Source organism: Schistocerca cancellata, chromosome 9 (assembly GCF_023864275.1).
Source record: "Schistocerca cancellata isolate TAMUIC-IGC-003103 chromosome 9, iqSchCanc2.1, whole genome shotgun sequence".
Taxonomy (NCBI): domain Eukaryota; kingdom Metazoa; phylum Arthropoda; class Insecta; order Orthoptera; family Acrididae; genus Schistocerca; species Schistocerca cancellata.
The window spans coordinates 478,270,269-478,286,683 of record NC_064634.1 but is presented as its reverse complement, the minus strand read 5'-3'; the positions used below and the strand labels follow the sequence as shown (position 1 = coordinate 478,286,683).

At 46.8% G+C, this 16,415-nt stretch overlaps 1 protein-coding gene and 1 non-coding gene across 5 annotated transcripts in view; one reads left to right on the top strand and one right to left on the bottom strand.

Moving 5' to 3' along the window:
- The window catches only part of LOC126100531 (copper-transporting ATPase 1), a 589,098-nt gene that overhangs the window by 468,232 nt on the left and 104,451 nt on the right, over positions 1 to 16,415 (top strand). The gene's annotated exons all lie outside the window — the stretch shown is intronic.
- Positions 77 to 160, bottom strand: Trnas-gga (transfer RNA serine (anticodon GGA)). The gene is given in 2 exon segments: positions 77 to 111; positions 121 to 160. It is a non-coding gene; the product is annotated as a tRNA-Ser (tRNA).

Genomic DNA, 16,415 nt, shown 5'->3' with positions numbered 1-16,415 from the left:
AACTGCTGTGGTCATAAGTCCCCTAGAACTTAGAACTACTTAAACCTAACTAACCTAAGGACATCACACACATCCATGCCAGAGGCAGGATTCGAACCTGCGACCGTAGTGGTCGTGCGGTTCCAGACTGTAGCGCCTTTAACCGCTCGGCCACTCTGGCCGGCGGATCACCATCAACTGTGTGTTGGAATTACGACAGTAGAAATTTGTGCAGCTCTTCGACTCGAAGCCGTATTTCTCGCTTTACGCGAGCGGTCGCCTTAAGCGCTTTGGCTGTCCGAGCAGGAATCGGTCCACACTTCCATATGTCGTCGTACATATGTCACAACCTGCATTCGTACGTTATGTATGTTCCCGCCCAGGATGACATATGTATATCGCCGAATAAATACGGAATAGCAGTCCCTGTGTTATTAAGAAATGTGATGGAACTGTTGTTTTGGACATGCATGTCCAAGGAACATTGCATCGTACTTCTTAATGACACAGAAATTGCTGATTTGTATTTATTCGCCAATACCAGGCCCTGAATTATCAATAAATCCTGGACGCGAATATACATAAGGTACGAGTGCAGGTTGTGACGCATGGATGACGACATATGGAAGTTTGGGTCTGGCCGTGATTCGTGCACGGATAGCCGAAGCGGTTACGGCGACCACTCACGTAAAGTGGGAAATCCGGGTTCGAGTCCCGGTCCACTACAAATTTTCGCTGTTGAAACTCCAATACACCGCCGATGGTGGTCCATATTCGCTGTTGTGAATACAATTCCTGTATTTCTTGACGGCTGTAGTCGCTGCAGCGCCTGTTCCTTCAAACAAGTATGCATGTCCAAAGGAACATTGAATCGTACTTCTTAGTAGCACAGACACCGCGGTTTCGTATTCATAGTTGTCAGACATATTACGTTAATCTTCTCAACTCTGGCACGCCGTTACGTTAACTGCTTTGTTTACGTTTCTCGGTTTCTGGTAACCTACTGAGCAGTCGATTGTTTTTTCACTAGCATGAAACAACCGGATGGAACTCGCCTCGGCGGCCACGCCACAGGTATGAATCTTCTTCTTTCAGTCTCCGTATCTGAGTGGTTTCACTTAATGTTAGACAGCAGACTGACAAGTCTCCGACGATTTTCGCTCAGACTCACTCACATGCATAGTCATCCTTTTCGGTTATATACCGGGTGGTCATAAGCAGACCGAAAAGCAGGGAGGTTGTTGAGAAATTCGATACGTTGCGCCGTTTCTGAGTTACTCAACACTGAAGTCGGCCAGTCTGATGGCCGCGTGCTCAAATTCAAGTAGCCTACCAGAGACCGTGTCGCCAGACAGGTACGTCGTTTGCTTTACTCAAACCGGACAGATGTTGCTTTTCCGCGCCGAGCTTAAATTTTTATCACTTTCGGAAAAGGCACATTTTAACTGATAATGATTATTTCAACAAGTGGGTAACTCACGGACCTACAGCCTTTGACACAAGCGACGTACTTTGTTTCAAGGAGACATAGCTGAAAAGTATCTCTACAAATAGAGTATTTTCGGAATTTATTTAGCTACTTAAATACCAGTTGTTCGTTATTCTAGCATTAAATATCAATTTTTGGTCTGTTTAAGAAGTTTAATATGTGGAGCTGTATTGTAAATTTGTTTAGATTAATGAACAGTTACTTTTGTAATTTAAATTTATTGAAGGTCTCTCTCTCTCTGGCTTCCCGCCAGTCACAGTTGTAGGTTGCATATCTAAAGACTCGATTTTCAGTATTTCGCGTAATTGTTGAGTGAATCTTGAAGTTTAAAATGCTGTCCTAATCTACGCATTAAGAAGTATACTCTTCTTTTAAGCTTTCGACACACTATGCCGAGTGCTACAGTTATAAACTGTGTGTGTGTGTGTGTGTGTGTGTGTGTGTGTGTGTGTGTGTGTGTGTGTGTGTGTGTTTGTTTTTGAGGCAGCATACTTGACGGTACTATTCATCGAGTATTTAGGAATGAGAGCATTTCACGACTTCCAAGAAACTTCGTACATAATTTCAAACCTTTACGAAGCTCTTCCTTCCAGATACCCCCACGCCCCCGTACAAAATGATGAAACGAAAAAAGTTTTTCGCTATTCGTGCTGTAAAACTTTAGCTTCAGACATGAAGTTTTAATTTGTTACTTCCTTACTGCCGACTCTGTTCGCAACAATCTTTGCAGCCAGTGTCGACATATACCACTGAATGTATCTGTAAAATTATATCACTTTACGACACACATTGCAGGAGACGTGACATTATAAATATTGAGACTCCAGAAAGACTAGTTTTGGTTAAATTAGAGAGTGAATTACCCAGACTATGCTCATGCATTGTTTTGTTATAACACTTAGCGACTTCCAACAAACTTAAGCCTTTATTTGAAACCGTTTCCAAACTTTCTTGCTTGCGTGCTTAACGTCAAATAACACACAGACTCATTTGTAAGCAATGACACGTTTGAAGGTGTTTTATATATGAGAGTTCGATCTTTAAAGAATACGGGGTTACTGGTAGCATACTATCGTTTTAATTGTTCGGTGACTTAACAACTTGCTTTTTAAGTATATACTGCCATCCTCCGGAAGTATTTTTCGTGAAAAATCATTTGTCAACATTCTTGGGATGGTTGAACGGTGGAGTATTCGCCCGGATGAAAGAGGCAACCGTGAGAACATCACGCCCGTACTGGCCGACCGAAACGACACAAAATGCGCTCGCACACGCGCACACACTGGAGACTGGTTTCACCCGTGAAGAATGAATAATCAACCGACACGTAAAGCTACAACAGAATGCATCAATTGTTTCTCAACAACCGACAGAACCGGTCGTCTTCATTCGGTCGCTCCCCCCACTACTTCTCTGGGAGGGTTTTACCTGCATCATGTGAGACGAGAGATGCCAAGAATGTTGAGCTGACGGTGGGACAAACAGCAGAAGTACGATCGGACGGCCAGTGGCAGACAAGTTGCTATCGTAACGACGTTGGTTCAAGGCCGCACTGCAGTTAGTCCAGCAGCGCCTAAGTGACTCATTTCCACGGGGAGGCAGCTGTTTTCATCTTTCTTACAGGCGATGTGAGAACGGTATTAGCCAGAACAGTACGATTCCCGCCGAGCCTCAATGAACACCTTACGACGGACCGGAGTGTTGAGGATGTAACAGTCAAGTTCTGGGTTTTTATACACTCCTGGAAATGGAAAAAAGAACACATTGACACCGGTGTGTCAGACCCACCATACTTGCTCCGGACACTGCGAGAGGGCTGTACAAGCAATGATCACACGCACGGCACAGCGGACACACCAGGAACCGCGGTGTTGGCCGTCGAATGGCGCTAGCTGCGCAGCATCTGTGCACCGCCGCCGTCAGTGTCAGCCAGTTTGCCGTGGCATACGGAGCTCCATCGCAGTCTTTAACACTGGTAGCATGCCGCGACAGCGTGGACGTGAACCGTATGTGCAGTTGACGGACTTTGAGCGAGGGCGTATAGTGGGCATGCGGGAGGCCGGGTGGACGTACCGCCGAATTGCTCAACACGTGGGGCGTGAGGTCTCCACAGTACATCGATGTTGTCGCCAGTGGTCGGCGGAAGGTGCACGTGCCCGTCGACCTGGGACCGGACCGCAGTGACGCACGGATGCACGCCAAGACCGTAGGATCCTACGCAGTGCCGTAGGGGACCGCACCGCCACTTCCCAGCAAATTAGGGACACTGTTGCTCCTGGGGTATCGGCGAGGACCATTCGCAACCGTCTCCATGAAGCTGGGCTACGGTCCCGCACACCGTTAGGCCGTCTTCCGCTCACGCCCCAACATCGTGCAGCCCGCCTCCAGTGGTGTCGCGACAGGCGTGAATGGAGGGACGAATGGAGACGTGTCGTCTTCAGCGATGAGAGTCGCTTCTGCCTTGGTGCCAATGATGGTCGTATGCGTGTTTGGCGCCGTGCAGGTGAGCGCCACAATCAGGACTGCATACGACCGAGGCACACAGGGCCAACACCCGGCATCATGGTGTGGGGAGCGATCTCCTACACTGGCCGTACACCACTGGTGATCGTCGAGGGGACACTGAATAGTGCACGGTACATCCAAACCGTCATCGAACCCATCGTTCTACCATTCCTAGACCGGCAAGGGAACTTGCTGTTCCAACAGGACAATGCACGTCCGCATGTATCCCGTGCCACCCAACGTGCTCTAGAAGGTGTAAGCCAACTACCCTGGCCAGCAAGATCTCCGGATCTGTCCCCCATTGAGCATGTTTGGGACTGGATGAAGCGTCGTCTCACGCGGTCTGCACGTCCAGCACGAACGCTGGTCCAACTGAGGCGCCAGGTGGAAATGGCATGGCAAGCCGTTCCACAGGACTACATCCAGCATCTCTACGATCGTCTCCATGGGAGAATAGCAGCCTGCATTGCTGCGAAAGATGGATATACACTGTACTAGTGCCGACATTGTGCATGCTCTGTTGCCTGTGGTTCTGTCAGTGTGATCATGTGATGTATCTGACCCCAGGAATGTGTCAATAAAGTTTCCCCTTCCTGGGACAATGAATTCACGGTGTTCTTATTTCAATTTCCAAGAGTGTATTACATAACAAGACGGATCGCCCTCATCCCAGTCCCTCCTTAGCTGACAGGTTCAAACGATTAGTTAGCTGAAAAGGACCTTCTTCGCTTGATTTTTTTTGTTTGTTTTTGTTTTTCATTTACCTTGTGGGTTGGGAAATCAGAAATTGCACATTTCATTTTCATAACATCTAACTTTTTCAAAGTATGTTCCTGTAAACTACATTTATAGGTTTTATTTCAGGTGCACTCGAACCCGCTATGTATAGTTGTCCGTGCGAAAAACACGATTCTTGTAAATTCACTCCGCAACATTGGAACGTTTGCCCTTGTGCTTTATTGATAGTCATTCTGTACGTTAATCTTACCGGAAATTGGAGCCTTTCAAAGCTGAATGGTAAGTTTTCAATATTCACTGATTTTGTGGATGAAGTACGTAATACTTTGTTGTTAAAATTCTTCGCCCACAGTACTATTCGTCGATTACCTAGTTTATCCCTGTAAGGGGGATACGTTTTTCGACGGCTTCTTCCTCTGTCTCTACTACATTGCACAGTTCATCGGTTAAGACGATTTCGCTTGAGTGCAGATCAATGCGATATGTGTCATTTCCAACTCATATTCTACAACATTAGCAAATATTCCAGAACATTTGAATAACATTGGAGAATATTTGCGAAAGCTCGAGAACATCCTCGAATGTTTTTCCCAAAAAATAAATTGATGCGAACGAAGCATATCTCCCAGGGAGCGCTACGAACACTCATATTGGCACTGCTGCAAAAACTGCAATCACATAACCACTAGACTGTACAACAGGTTAACTAAGGATAGCGGCAAACACAGAAGCCAGTGATTGGCGGTGGATGGTTTTGGAGTTATCGTCAGCTTCACCAAAAAACAGTTTGTAATGATCTTGCAAGGTTATGACACGAGCGCTTATGACCTTAATTGTTTTTGCGCCTAAAAACAAACTAAACAAAACAAAACATACATTGATTTGCTGTTATCTCACATATGTAGTGATCGATTTTTCTCGGTGGTGTATTATAACAGTTTTACCACAATATTTCAGCAAAAATTACCCGACCGATAAAGTTGTGAGCCTGCTCAGAAGTAAATGCTTAAGCATGCTCGACCTGCCAGAAAATTTGAAGTTAACAGCTATACGTTTAGCTGTTCACTTGCATAAATTACAAAGATGTGTAATAGGAAAGACGATGTTCATTCGACACACCTCCATTTTTAAGATACAGTTATAAGCAACCGTGGCAATATTCGTGTTCTTTTTGCAATATTTTCAGCAATGAAGGTCCATTTGCAAGTGCATTTCTTGAATAGCCTATAATAGTAAAGAACGGGGAAACCCGTCAATAATTGTTGTGTGCTCCTTCGTACACAACAGTAAGGAGGGGCGGGTTACAGAGTGGTGCGACAACTGCTGTCGTAGGAAATCTGGGCATGAGCAGAAATGTGACTCCGTAGGCTTTAGCCGGCCGGAGTGGTCGTGCGGTTCTAGGCGCTGCAGTCTGGAGCCGGGGACCGCTACGGTCGCAGGTTCGAATCCTGCCTCGAGCATGGATGTGTGTGATGTCCATAGGTTAGTTAGGTTTAATTAGTTCTAAGTTCTAGGCGACTGATGACCTCAGAAGTTAAGTCGCATACTGCTCAGAGCCATTTGAACCCATCCATAGGCTTTCCCGGCGTAGTAAGTCTAATCAACTCGATTCAGTGTTTCGGCAATCCAACTGTTCGCCGTTCTCAGGAGAATGCCGCTTCTGCTGCTGCGTCCCGCCGAGAACTGATGCCGAGGCTGCAAACCGACATCCTGTATAGGCCTCCGTACCGTACACGGCGCATGCGCCGCCCACTGCAGTTGCTGCCTTCAAGACTGGGGCAGGTGGCGCCGCCCTTAGCAGAACACCGGCGAGAACGACATATTGCGCTCAGGGACGATTTTCGAACACACTCTTTTGATGTGGGATGGTGCAGGGTTCCACGTTCCGCTAAGAGGAAAGCCATTGTCTTTCTTAATCAAATTATCCGCCAGCCTAATTTCAATTGACACTTTGTAAACACTGTTCCAAAAACCGGAAGTGCCGGCAGCTATCACAGTTCGTCAAATTTCGTCCCGGGTCCTTCGTTTAAGCAATGTTGTGCTAGCGCCGATTTTTGTTGTAGCCTCGTATGACGGCGGTGTTCCACGCACATGTACTGAACTATGCGAATCGAATGGCCGATGTAAGCCTTACCACATTGACACGGAATTTTATGTAGGCCACGCTTCCTACGCTCCAAACCACCTTTCACACAGCGGAGTAGTGCCCCAATCTTGCAAGGAGGACGGAACCCATTCTTAAATGTTAAAAGTAGCCTACTTGAAATTCTCCCAGTGTTAAACGATATGCCCCAGCATAAGGAATGAAGGGCACGTGTCTATGCTCCTCTTCAAGCACCTAAGAGGATGGTCCAAACTCCATAGCCCGACGAATCTGCTTCTCTAGTATCCATTTTTCTTAAAAACAGTCATCAAATGTGCAAGTTCTTTGATTAAACCGTCCGCGTCGGAAGTGGTGTATGCTCTGCGTCGCAGGGTCCTAAGGACGCCACTGAGTTGGTACGGTGGGTGCAGATACCGATCTGTGTGCATCGGCTTTCGCTGAACGCTATGTCCCAGAGTACCATCTGGTTTTTTTGTAAATCATGACGTCCAACAATGGACGTGGTAAATTTAATGCTGGGTTGAAGACCATTCAAGTGGTCCAAAAATCTGTTGAGAGCTTCACGTCCACGTGGCCAGACGAGAAAGGTATCACCTACGTACCTCCAGAAGCACGTTGGTTGCAAAGCCAAAGTCCTCAGTGCCATATCCTCAAAGTCGTCCATAAATAAATTGGCGATTGTGGGTGATAAAGGACTACCCGTACTTACTCTGTCATGTGATAGTCGGCAACATTTCCAGCTTTTTGGAACAGGGTTTATACAGAGACAACTAAATTAGGTCGGCGGATAATCTGATCAATAGAGACAATGGCTTTCCTCTTAGCAGGACGTGCAACCCTATACTATCTCGCATCAAAACAAAATGCTCTTCAGTGCGGCCACTTCGAGTGTTCGAAAATGGCCTCTGATTGCGATATATGGTTGCCGCCGGTGTTCTACTAAGGTGGCGCCATGTGCCCGGTTTTGGAAAGCAGCAGCTTTGGTGGGCAGCGCATGCGCCGTGTACGGTGCGGAGACCTACGAGGGCTATTCGTAAAGTAGTGAACGATACGTCGCGTAATGGAAAGCACAGTGAAAATCAAAACTGTTTTATTTGCAACGGTTAGCTACACCTTCCAGCAACTTCTCTAAACAGTTGCCGCTCAGACTTAGACATCTGGCGTAGCATTATACGAACTTTTCAATTCCCTCGTTATAGAAGACAGCCGCCAGTGCTTTTCGACAATTTTCTACTCTGGACTGCAGCTCGTTGTCTGTGTCAAAATATTGTCTTCATAACCAGCGGTTCATTTGAGGAGAGATGAACCTCAGGGGTAGCCAATTACGGGCTGTATTGTGGGTGATCAAACACGTCCCATCGAAAACGCTGCAGGAGCATCTTCATGGCCCCTGCAGAGTGCGGCCGATAATTGTCGTGTAGAACGAACCGCATGACAGTTAGGTTATGTGGATTGCATAGCTTCAGGCGAAATATTTCGCCAGGCCCTCATACTTGGCGGGAGACGCTAATTTCTAGCCGTCTTTGCGTTCTCACTGCGAGCTCAGAACTGAAAAGACCGACATGACGCGATCGGCGGGCGTACTAGACGCAGAGCCCAACGCATATGTGCAAAGGCTTCATTCGCGACCGATCGTTCCTTACTTTCCGAATAACCCTCCATTTGCAGCCTTGGCATCAGCTCTCGGCAGCAGAAGCAGCATTTTCCTGAAGATGGCGGTCAGCTGTATCGCCGAAATACTGAACAGAGTTGATTTTAGGATGCGGCAACAAACCAGAGGAGACTTTCAAGAAGCAGAAATGGTTTACGAACGAGTTAACACAACAAACAGAGTATTTGATTCAGTTTCATTTCTCCAGTACCCAAAAAGTGAAGTACGAGTGGTCCGCTGAATTACAGGCCCATATCGCTAACGTCGATTTGCAGTAGGGTTTTGGAACATATACTGTATTCGAACATTATGAAGTACCTCGAAGAAAACGATTTATTGACACACAGTCAGCACGGTTTCAGAAAATATCGTTCTTGTGAAACACAACTAGCTCTTTATACTCATGAAGTAATAAGTGCTATCGACGGGGGATATCAAACTCATTCCATATTTTTAGATTTCCAGAAGGCTTTCGACACCGTTCCTCACAAGTGTCTTCCACCCAAACTGCGTGCCTACGGAGTATCACCTCAGTTGTGCGACTGGATTCGTGATTTCCTGTCAGAAAGGTCTCAGTTCGTAGTAATAGACGGAAAGTCATCGAGTAAAACAGAAGTAATATCCGGCGTTCCCCAAGGAAGTTTTATAGGCCCTCTATTGTTCTTGATCTATATTAACGATATAGGAGACAATCTGCGTAGCCTAGATTCTTTGCAGATGATGCTGTCACTTACCGTCTTGTAAAGTCATCAGATTATCAAAACGAATTGCAAAATGATTTAGATAAGATATCTGTATGGTTCTAAAAGTGGCAATTGACCCTGAATAAAGAAAAGTGTGAAGTTATTCACATGAGTACTAAATGAAATCAGGTAAATTTCGATTACGCGATAAGTCGCACCAATCTGAAGGCTGTAAATTCAACTAAGTACTTAGGGATTGCAATTACAAATAACCTAAATTGGGACGATCACATAGATAATATTGTGGGTAGAGCAAACCAAAGACTGCGATTCATTGGCAGAACACGTAGAAGGTGCAACAGGTCTACTAAAGAGACTGCTTACACCACGCTTGACCGCCCTGTTCTGGAGTACTGCTGTGCGGTGTGGGATCCGCATCAGGTGGGACTGACGGATGACATCGAAAAAGTACAAAGAAGGGCAGCTCGTTTTGTATTATCGCGGAATAGGGGAGATAGTGTCACAGACATGATACGTGAATTGGAGTGGCAATTATTAAAACAAAGGCGTTTTTCGTTGCGACGGGTTCTTCTCATGAAATTTCAATCACAAGTTTTCTGCTCCGATTGCAAAAACATTCTGTTGGCACCCACCTACATAGGGAGAAAAGATCATCACGATAAAATAATAGAAATCAGGGCTCGCACAGAACAATTTAAGTGCTCGTGTTTCCCGCGTGCCGTTCGAGAGTGGAACGGTAGAGAGACAGCTTGAAGGTGGTTCATTGAACCCTATGCCAGGCACTTTATTGTGACTAGCAGAGTAACCACATAGATGTAGAGGCGAACAAAGACTCATTACAAATACTGCAGCTAGTAGAAACAGAGTCCAGATATCAATGTCAACGGGAAGAGGTTCCAAGCGTGAGTGGGCTGAGCAGCTGCCGTCAGCTGTCCCGTATTCTGTTGGCAGAGGGCACTCTTAGTAGATAGTTGGCGGAGCTGTGCTTCAGACGACTCACACCATTGAGCCCGGCAGATCGTGCACCACCGCTATAGGCCTCAGACGGAAACTTGCCTTCTGTTGCCAAACTTGATGCACCGTGGGGTGGTAGTGATACGTGATAGCACATTATTATTATTATTATTATTATTATTATTAATCCTCGGCTATTGCCCGCGAAGCACATAACTCTGCATTGTGTGACTGAGGCTTCTGGCCTGCACGATTTATAGTGTCTGAGTAAAAGAGTGGACTGTTTGGTAAAGTGCTGAGCTCTTACCGGACAGCTGGCAGCATCATTGCCATTGCTACAGAGTATTTTTGCGCTTTTCCATGGAAAGATTTATACGCGTCAAATGAATGCGAAACAGGATAACGTAGAGGGGAAATATGTAATGTAGTGGGGGTGACTGTACTGTGGTATTTCTGGTGGGCGAAGGTACGTACGTATTCTACACGAGTCACGTTTCTACCTCACTACATGTAACGGAAACATTATCACGACTTGTCGCGGACACGGGTGGCATGTCCGTTAGCTCAATAGCTTCATTGGTTCAAATGGCTCTGAGCACTATGCGACTTAACTTCTGAGGTCATCAGTCGCCTAGAACTTAGAACTACTTAAACCTAACTAACCTAAGGACATCACACACATCCGTGCCCGAGGCAGGATTCGAACCTGCGACCGTAGCGGTCGCTCGGCTCCAGACTGTAGCGCCTACAACCGCACGGCCACTCCGGCCGGCAAGAGATTCATTGCGAATGTTGTTAATACCTTCATTCACTGAGGTATGGTCATCTTCATGACGCATTTCGGTCAACAGAAAGCTGTCTAGTATGCCACTACCAACACGGAAATAAAACTGAGACAAAAATAAAATGTTAATAATGATAAAATTGTTGCGAGGTTGGACTATTTATCAAACAGTTGTGACGCATACCCGGAAGATGTTTATCAGTAGTCCACTTATTCATCTGCGTGTTCATTATGTTACGTGTTTAGTAATATGCCTCACTTTACACTATAATCTTTTACTAAATGAAATTTTCTTCTAAGTAAGAACTTACATGGTTGAACGGACTTTGATGGTAGTAATGGTACTCGTCGCTTCTTGTTGGCTATAACATGGAGCACCTGCCACAAAGATATTTGCCGTTTTTCCAGACATTAGAAACAGTCCCTATGTCGCATTAATCATGCGTATATACTTGTAGAAGTTAGCTTGCTGTGCATGTGTTGTCATTGCAAATACCACATTGGGTCCAGTTCAGGCTGTCACTTCCGACGACCAAGACGCGGAATAGCCCCGGAACTCCAGTCCAAACTCACGCAGGGTGGAGCTTGAACACCTGAGTAACTGTTATGTACGATATCTTCCCCTTGAAACATCCGTACAATTCAGGATCCTGCTCCCTCTTTCCCCGCAAAAAAAGTGTGTAATGCCAACATACTGAAGTGAACTAGGATGTATATGTATAATTAACGTAGTGCTCCAACTGTTGGAAATCTCTGGCAGACCACGCATACATGTATCAACTCGTCAAAGTCAACTGTAGACCCTGCCATACAACGACTAAGTGGTCAAAGATAATGACACGTTTCAGCTCACAGTAGCGCAGCTTTCTAATCCGCAATGCTATCACCGAAGGCGATCACCCATAATTACCTTCACGGGCCACGCGAGGGTTTGCCATTGACGTCATTAAATTTATTGACCGTGAGAAGGAGAAGTGAGCGAAAGTGTTGACGGAAAACGTGATTGAACGTGCAAGAGTAATGCAAATGAGTAGGTCAGTTACGGCTTTTCGGCTCCACCGTCGTCCATATGGGCGCTAAGTGTGTTCTGCTAAAACACAACTTTTTTCGGGATAGTTACTGATACGTGTATCAAATTCGGTAAATATTGCTTCAAGCGTTAAAGAGTGATGCAGATATGTCACTGTGTTTGTACCCTACCCCCAGGTGTCAAACGTTGTCAGTACTGTCTCCAATGAGACCAGACGACCCAGAAAAATATAGCTCTGATTCGAATATCGGTCGTTATCGACTACTATTACATGTATGTCTTCACCCCACCTGTAGGGGTAGTAGGGATATAAACCCTCATAATATTTTTGTACAAATAACACAAAAATAGAGATAAATCTCGTTAAAATTGCTGCAGACGTTCGGATTACTCATCTGCCATCTCCTTTTCAGCCCCACTTCGTAATATATGGCAGATAGATAATTCATACCCCCACAGCGCTTCTTCCCAGATAGCGACATGTGTATCAAGTTTGTGTGAAATCGATCCAGTGGTTTAGGAGGAAATTTGTAACGCAAGTCCATTCAATGATTTTCATAAATTTTTCGTTGGTTTGAGAATCCTAATTAAAGCAACTAGTGGTTTATTCAGACTAAATGTGAATTCAGCACACATGACATTGTGAACAAATGTTCAGTTGTAGTTTTGTGGAACGAAAGTGCCGGTGCTGTGCCAGAGCATTTGATGCTCAGAACAGCAGTGTGTGGGAATGCTCCACTAGTATGAATACTGGAGTGTATGGTGCAACTAACTCGCCTACCACGTTCTCGGGCTTAATCATGACGTTGCTGTCACCTTGGCGAGGTCTTCAGTTCACTTTGCCCTGTAACAAATGTAGCTACATTGTTTACAAACTGTGGAATGATATTACCTCGTGCAAGTGTCCTCAGTGCGTCTATGTCTATTACATGAGTAAGGGACAAATGTTGATGTCCATATGTAGCTATAAGTAGAGGAAGATTGAAACCATGAAACGTCATCATCGTAAGAAAAAAAACGTAACATTGATCGAGTAGTGATCAGCGATTGTGGAGCGTATGTGTATGCTAAGTACATCATCGTAAGTTGCTGTTTAATCATGTCGAGTTGATTCGTATACAGGGTGGATATAGGAAAGCTTCATGTCTACAGTGGAAAAACTTGCGTTTTTTAATAGCTAAATAATAGGACCCATTGACATGTCTAACCTCCCACAGGGAAACAGAAGAGACGAATAAACGAGGGAGGAAAATAGCAAGGGATATATTTGGCCTATAGAAATGAAAATGACATTCAGAAGAAAAAGAGAAAGCTGGAACTGTACACGCAGATCTATTCGGTTACAATGGCGTCGCCTTACTATGTGAGGTGCATGTAATGGTGTTTAGAAGTTACTCTGATTTTGTAGTTTAGTTTTCTGGTATTTTACTATCGCACTTTTCTTTAAACAGACCATCTGATGGTGACTTAGCACGAGATCGGAAACCAGTAGTGATAAATATCTGTGATCTGAAGCTGAAATACATAATGAAAAAATTATTTGCGAAGCGCAAGCGAAACGTCGTTCAGAGAAAGCCCAAACGACAGGGAGAAATAAGAAGCTAACGGTCCCGGAGCGCGTCAGGCTGCCACCGACAAAACCGCTGTGTGTTTATCAACAGCGTCGGTGTTTACTGGCAGTCACCTTGACTTGTTCTCCTTCGTCGGCCTCCGAGTCGTCCAGGAACAGCAGCTCGCCGTCCTCGCACGGCCCTTTGTTGCCCAGCTTGTAACACACGTTGTCCTCAGGGTACAGGATGCGGTACTGGTCGACGCACTTTTTCTCCTGCTCGGACAGCTGCAGGCCGTGGCAGAGGCAGCAGGCGGCTAATGCCGCCGCCGCCGCCGCTAGCAGCAGCCGAGCGCCGGCAGCTCCTTCCTCTCTCCTCGCCATCACGAACGCGACTGAAGTGCGGTGCCCGCTGCCCGCGCGCTTCTGTTTGACAGAAGAGCAGCGGCATTGCGGGGAGTGGGGGCACGGCTCGCGCATGCGCAGTCGCTCCCGTCTGCGGTAAAGCTCCCGCTACGCGAGACGTTCCCGCGGCGGCAATTTGCGGGAAACCTCAGGACAAAAAATTATTTCCCGCAACAAATCACACCTTAATGCCCAGTTGTTGAGTCTTACGATAGCATTTCGGCTTGAGGCTGCAATTATTTCGGCGTAACCTGTCATTAGTGCTGATCCTACGAAATGTCTAACATGACTCAAGTCAATCGCTTAGCTTGTTCACTACCTCGACAAACTGCCCCATAATGTTCAGCTAATGGTGTCATAAAACAGAGAAAACAGAAAATTAATATAAAACATGTTCGCCCATTTTGAGCGTTGTCGTTGTTGCCTCTTCATGGCACGACAGTCTTTAAACACCATAGATACAAGGAAGTTCTTCAAAATCAGGCATGCGTGATTATATGTGATGCCGTTAAATTTGTCGGAAGAGGCAAACTGGGAAGCAAATAATCTCGTTAAATATTGCGCTCCCGAAGCAAATCGCTCAATAAAGAGCGTTCAGAAGGAGGGCGAAACGTAACTAGATAGAAGTACATCCGAAGGCGTCGTTACTGGAGAATAGGTAATATTGCCGAACAGGGCACCGATACGTAACTTCCTCGTTGCACATGTTCGCCATTGTACATATTCAGTATCGTACAAACGAGGAGAACACACGGCTAGTGCCATAATCGAATTTCTCAGAAACTTCGTTCGATGGAAGAGTGGTCACAGTAAGCGCACATGTGTCTAGATACTCAACCGTTGTGAGAAAACGACGGTCAAAGTTTTCGACCTAATGTAGATGCCTGTTAGTGCGCGAAAGTGTAACGGTGGTGCAGCGGCTAGGGCCGCGGTGTCGCAACTTTGCGCCACATCTTCGAAACCCGATTATTTTTTATCGTCATTTTAATTATTTACTGTTTTTTATTTATGTTCGCTTGGCCGTAGATCGGTACTACACGATTGTTTCTTGTGAAGTCAAGGGATACAAGGGCATTACATCTGCTTTCACGTTCATTATACACTCCTGGAAATTGAAATAAGAACACCGTGAATTCATTGTCCCAGGAAGGGGAAACTTTATTGACACATTCCTGGGGTCAGATACATCACATGATCACACTGACAGAACCACAGGCACATAGACACAGGCAACAGAGCATGCACAATGTCGGCACTAGTACAGTGTATGTCCACCTTTCGCAGCAATGCATGCTGCTATTCTCCCATGGAGACGATCGTAGAGATGCTGGATGTAGTCCTGTGGAACGGCTTGCCATGCCATTTCCACCTGGCGCCTCAGTTGGACCAGCGTTCGTGCTGGACGTGCAGACCGCGTGAGACGACGCTTCATCCAGTCCCAAACATGCTCAATGGGGGACAGATCCGGAGATCTTGCTGGCCAGGGTAGTTGACTTACACCTTCTAGAGCACGTTGGGTGGCACGGGATACATGCGGACGTGCATTGTCCTGTTGGAACAGCAAGTTCCCTTGCCGGTCTAGGAATGGTAGAACGATGGGTTCGATGACGGTTTGGATGTGCCGTGCACTATTCAGTGCCCCCTCGACGATCACCAGTGGTGTACGGCCAGTGTAGGAGATCGCTCCCCACACCATGATGCCGGGTGTTGGCCCTGTGTGCCTCGGTCGTATGCAGTCCTGATTGTGGCGCTCACCTGCACGGCGCCAAACACGCATACGACCATCATTGGCACCAAGGCAGAAGCGACTCTCATCGCTGAAGACGACACATCTCCATTCGTCCCTCCATTCACGCCTGTCGCGACACCACTGGAGGCGGGCTGCACGATGTTGGGGCGTGAGCGGAAGACGGCCTAACGGTGTGCGGGACCGTAGCCCAGCTTCATGGAGACGGTTGCGAATGGTCCTCGCCGATACCCCAGGAGCAACAGTGTCCCTAATTTGCTGGGAAGTGGCGGTGCGGTCCCCTACGGCACTGCGTAGGATCCTACGGTCTTGGCGTGCATCCGTGCGTCGCTGCGGTCCGGTCCCAGGTCGACGGGCACGTGCACCTTCCGCCGACCACTGGCGACAACATCGATGTACTGTGGAGACCTCACGCCCCACGTGTTGAGCAATTCGGCGGTACGTCCACCCGGCCTCCCGCATGCCCACTATACGCCCTCGCTCAAAGTCCGTCAACTGCACATACGGTTCACGTCCACGCTGTCGCGGCATGCTCCCAGTGTTAAAGACTGCGATGGAGCTCTGTATGCCACGGCAAACTGGCTGACACTGACGGCGGCGGTGCACAAATGCTGCGCAGCTAGCGCCATTCGACGGCCAACACCGCGGTTCCTGGTGTGTCCGCTGTGCCGTGCGTGTGATCATTGCTTGTACAGCCCTCTCGCAGTGTCCGGAGCAAGTATGGTGGGTCTGACACACCGGTGTCAATGTGTTCTTTTTTCCGTTTCCAGGAGTGT